We start from the raw sequence: 5,500 nt of genomic DNA, 5'->3' as shown, positions 1-5,500 counted from the left end.
TTTATTTTGCATCATGACTTTTCTGACAACCCAATATTTCAAGCAGTAAATTGGGAATGCTAAGTGTCTCCTAGGTATCAATATTACAAAAAGAGCTTTGAAGCATGACTCTGGTGTGTTTTTCTTATCGTGTTCCCTTTCCGAGATGACATTCAGTTCAGAGTTCTCTAGATTGGTGAGGTCTGGCAAGACATTTTGGAGAGATAGCTTCTTCTCTTTACTGAAGAAGGAGGAAGTACAAAGGAAGTAAAAGTGTTTAATCTTCTAATGATCAGTGGGTAAGTTCTTCCTGTGACTCTTCTTTCCTTAAGGAGCCCAACAACTCAAACCCATCTCTAAAATTTGATCAAGGAAACCAATACTCAAAGGGTTGAGCCTATCAAAGGTCTAGTTTCTTATCGTGTCAGAGCTCACAGAGTCTATTTTTTTTTAATATCATTTGCGTCTTGGATGCCTTTCAGTTCTTGACATGCCCAGCTGGGAGAATCCACACAGTAGCTACCATAGAAATGGGGCTGTCATTCTTCATGGATGTCTGTATTTTATTTTTTAATCAGAAAATCTTTTCTATAAGAATATCCTTGATGCGCATCATCCAGCTTGGTCTGAGAGCCCAAGGAGCTCAGTGCTCACAAGAGTGATATAAAAAAGACTGGTTAGAAGAAGAAAGAGAGAAGTTGGAAGCCCCGAAATGTTTGGGTAAAGAAAGAGAGAATGAAAAGTCTGATTTAGATTGACACTGGATGAGAAAATTGACCTCAGGTGGTAGGGTGAGTCTTGCAATGAGAGCAACTGACTTTAAATCCCAATTCAGTTCATACTTCTGGGTAGCTTGTACCATCTCAGAAAAATCATTTAATTTTTTTTTAGCTTCAGTTTCTTCATCTGTCATGGGCAAATAATCTTGGTCTTGCCAATCTTGCAGGGCTGTGGTGAAGATTTGGTGAGGATTTTAATGTGCTTGTAAACTGGAAAGTATGAATACATAAAAGGCATTATTACTTATAATTAGCATTAAGCATTGTTCCTGCCCAAGTTGTTTTCATTGTAGCTGAGGAGGTAAGACAACCTCTGAAACAATTCAAGAAGCACAAGATGATATCTGATTAATTGCAGGATTGTTTGGTGCTTTATATGGAAGAACAAGATCTAGAACATTCAGGAAAATCTTCAAGAAAGAAAAATAGAGAGGCAAAGCATTAATGGGACAAAGAAATGTGGTATTATCTGTGGAAGATATTTTATAGTTTTATCAACTGGACTAGGGAGAAATGTTCACACATTGAAATATTCACTTTGTAAGCTAAATAATGAGATTGAAGGTATAAAATAAAATGAAATAAAAAAATGTAAATAAAAAAAATGAAAGCTGTGTTTTCTGAGGTTGCCTCAGAAATGGTAACTGGTAGGAATAGGAAGTTTGAAATGTTGGAAAATTATTGTTGTTGGATCACTTTCTCAAAGGATAATGGTCAAGGGGATCCTTGGCCACTTCTGTGATGGCCAGTGAGTCTTACAAACCAGATCATTCCTCTCTGACCTGGCTCATTCCAGGGGATTCTGGGAGAGATTCCAAGAGGACTGATTTCCTCTGATTTATCCTGTGAGTTCACTAGGGGTGGTCAAGCCTTGTGATATTATCTTAGAGTCCTCAAAGACCTGGGTTCAAGGTTGAGTTTTGTCTTTTCCAGATCTGTGTTTTCCAACAAGTCTTTCCTTATCTGAAGTTTGTGCAATTGTTGTGTAAATGTGTTGTGATTTCAGAAGGTGTCTGCAGGGTATGAAAAAAATTAATGGAGGGACCAGATGGTGATGCAATAGCAACGCAATACTCTCTCATGCTGGGCTCACATGGAAAGGTCAAGGTCTGTGTCTCAGGCCTCCCTGTATGTGCACACAAATACTGGGTGTGTTTTTCAAGCTGCTAGGGCTGGAATTTAAACCATAGTCAGTCATGTGGGATCTGGCTCCCTTAACTATAGCACGTGTGTGCTTGCCATAGAGAGACAGAGAGAGGAAAAGTGAGAAATCACTACTTAGGGGATATGGCCATGCCACAATCTCTTTTCATTTTCCTCTTGGGATTTGGGGCATGCAAGCACGTGTGTCCAGTGTGTTTTTCAAGCTGCTGGCCCACTAATTTTCTTTAAAAGTTTATTTTACTTATTTATTAATTATTATTTAACTTGGTATAGCATACAGGTACTCAGAAAGAGACAGAGAGAGAGAAAGAGAGAGAGAGAGATTGAACATGAGGTAGCAAGCCACCAAGTCCAGGACTTCAACCACAGACAGGCTTGTGGGAGTCCAGCACTTTTTTAAGAATTATTTTTCTTTTCTTTTCATTTAATTAATTAATTTATATTTGATCAGAGAGGGACAGAGTGAGAGAGAATGAGAGAGAGGGAGAGTGAGAAAGCAAACCACCAGGTCCAAGACTTGAAACATGATTGGCCATGTGGGAGTCAAGCGCCCTTAACCACCACGTCACCTGCAGGCCCCGGGTGTCCAGCACTTTAACCATCATGCCACCTGCTAACTTGGCCCACGAATATATATATATATTTAAGTCTTTCTAGTTGACTTGCAGATGGGGATGCCCAAAGTGGTGAATGAAGTTAAGAAGGGCTGGGGACTAGCCCATGGCTTGGTGTTTAAAGCAGCTGAATTCCATATAACTGACCATGAAGTTCAAATCCTGGACCCAGTGACACAATCAATGTGCTGAGCATGTGTACGTGCATGCCCAAAATCCCTTAAGGCAGGAGAAAGGGAAGAGAAAGGATTGTAGCACAGCCATTCCCCATGAGCTGTGCTTTCTCTCTCTCTGCCTCTGTCTCTCTCCAGCTAGTGCACTTGTCCTCTGGCAAAATTAAAAAAAATAAAATAAAATAAGGACTGGGAGTTGAAATTTCATCTTGTGTTCACTAGTGATGTTGTATTCAGCCAAGAGAAAGGGAGATTTTTGCAATACGGCATGTGCACTCACCAGAGAGACAGAGAGCGATAGAAAGTGAGACATCACCCCCTCTCCCAGGGGGGGATGGTCATGTCACAATCCATTCTCTTCCATTCTCCTCTCAGGATCTTGGATCTTGGGTATACATGCACATATACCTGGCATGAGTTTCAGCCACTAGGTCTGGGACTTGAATCAAGGTTGGCTATGTGGGAGTCCAGCAATGTAACCATTATGCCACTGCTGGTCCCCTGCTAGATTCAGTCTTTACCAAATTCCAACATTGCTGCTCATCTCTTGGGTTCACCTGGTCCCTAAAAATGAGGTAAATCAGCAACAAGAATATATTAGTCATGATTTGTATAGAAGGAAGATTCTGGGGAGTCACAAATGGAAAAGCTCACCTAATGCTAAGATCCAACTTGAAAATAAGACAACATTCTTTCTCTTTCATATCTTTTGCCTGGTAATTCTTATGAATAAGTCTCAGCTTTAAGAAACTCTGAGTCACTCATTCATTCATTTTCTCTTTTATTGAACAAATATTTATTGAGTGTCTACTATATGCCAGGCTCTGGAGCTAGGTGCAATAGATTTTTTTAGAGAGATTTTTGCTATAGGGACACCTGCACTTGCCAGAGAGACAGAGAGATACAGACAGAGAGAGAAGCAAGAAATCACCACCCCCAGGGTATGGCCACACCACAATCCTTTCTCCTCCAGTCTCCACTCAGGATTTTGGGCATGCACACACATGTACCTGGTGTGAGTTGGAAGCTGCCGGATCTGGAACTCGAACCACAGTCAGTCATGTGGTAGTCCAGCGATGTAACCACTACACCATTGTTCCCATTGGTCCTAATATATTTTGAGAAAAATACAGTTGACCAAGTTTTTGCCTTCCTATAATTGATATTCTAAAGAGAAAGAGGATAGGGACCAGCAGTTAGTGTAATGGCTATGTCGCTGGACTCCCATGTAGCTGAGCGCGGTTCGAGACCCGGACATGGTGGCTTAAACTCACTCTGGGCATGTGTGTGTGCGTGCCCAAGATCCTGAGAGGAGAATGGAGGAGAAGGGATTGTGGCATGGCTATCCCCCCTGGGGGGTGATTTCTCACTTTCTATCTCTCTATCTCTCTCTGTATCTCTGGCGAGTGCATGAGTCCTATAGGAAAAAAAAAAAGAAAACAAAAAGAGAAAGAGGATAAATCTAATTGAACAGATACTTAACATTACAAGTGGCTTAAAGGTTTTGAAAGAAATAAACTAGGAGAAGTTTAGATTTGGAGTCTGCTCTAGAAAGGATAGTTAGGGGGGCCAGAGGTGGTGGCACAGGCTATAGGGTGCCACTGCACAATACTGGAACCACTCGGAAGGCCTAGGGTTTGGATGCCAGGTCAGCTGAACACACCTGGTGTGTCTATCAATATGCTCATAATCCTGGCTAGTTGGAAGGCTCAGGGGAGGATTATGGCATAAAAAGACCCGGTCAGAAATTCCCTCCAATCTCAAAGCAAATCAAGCTTAAATAGTTATAGGAACTTCCATGAGGCATTTGAACCAGAAGCTGAAGGGTAAAGAGAAAAAAAAGGAGTGAAAAACTTGAGAAAGAGAAGCATGGAGAACAGCAAGTGTGAAGGCACTGAGGCAGCAGAGTCGAGAAGTTTTAAGGAGCCCAGAGAAGCCAGCGTGGCTAACGGGTAAGAAGAGTGTGCCAGTATGAAGGTGGGAGGAGGAGGCAGGGCCTGATCTGCTTGGGATCTTGGAGGCCTTGTTAGGGGTCTGGATCCTGTTTTCTATCTAATGTGAAGCTACTGGAGGATTTGGAGTAAAGACATGATATGAGCTCAAAGTGGTCATATCTCCCTTGAGATTCCACCCTCCCTGTAAGTCCCCTATCATAGTACTCAGGGGACACTTAGTGTAACTCCCAGGTTATTCGCCTACTCCCCATACCCATCCCACTAGAATGTGAGCTTCTTAAGTTCAGAGTCTTTGGCTCTTTGATCGTTGACTCTCTAGCAACTCATCCAGTGCCTGACATTTGCTAGGTACTCCAGAATTATTTATCAAACTGAATGTATTGAACCAAATATGAAAAGATAGTTAAAAATGCTGAGGGAAGGGCCAGCAGGTGGCATAGCAGTTAGAGCACTCAACTCCCACTGGTTGGCTGCAGTTTGAGTCCCAAATCCGGCGGCTTGAAACGTGCATTGGGCACATGTGCATATGCCTAAAATCCTGAGAGGAGAATAGAGAAGGGATTGTGACATGGCCTTCTCCTCTAGGGGGGTGATTTCTTGCTTTCTGTCTCTTTGTCTCTCTATGTGTCTCTGGCAAGTCCATGCACCCCATAGCAAAAGAAATCTCTCTCTCTCTCTCAAAAAAAAAAAAATATATATATATACTGAGGGATCAGATGCCAAATACCAAATAAATCAGACACTAAGGGTTGAAGGAGTTCATAGCAGGGAATTCTGCCTGGGAGAGGAGACTTTGGGTCAGAGACTGGAAGGATGAGTAGGATGGAGACAAGGGT

Source organism: Tupaia chinensis, unplaced genomic scaffold (genome assembly GCF_000334495.1).
Source record: "Tupaia chinensis unplaced genomic scaffold, TupChi_1.0 Scaffold000422_1, whole genome shotgun sequence".
NCBI lineage: Eukaryota > Metazoa > Chordata > Mammalia > Scandentia > Tupaiidae > Tupaia > Tupaia belangeri.
Note: the sequence above shows the minus strand (reverse complement) of the source record.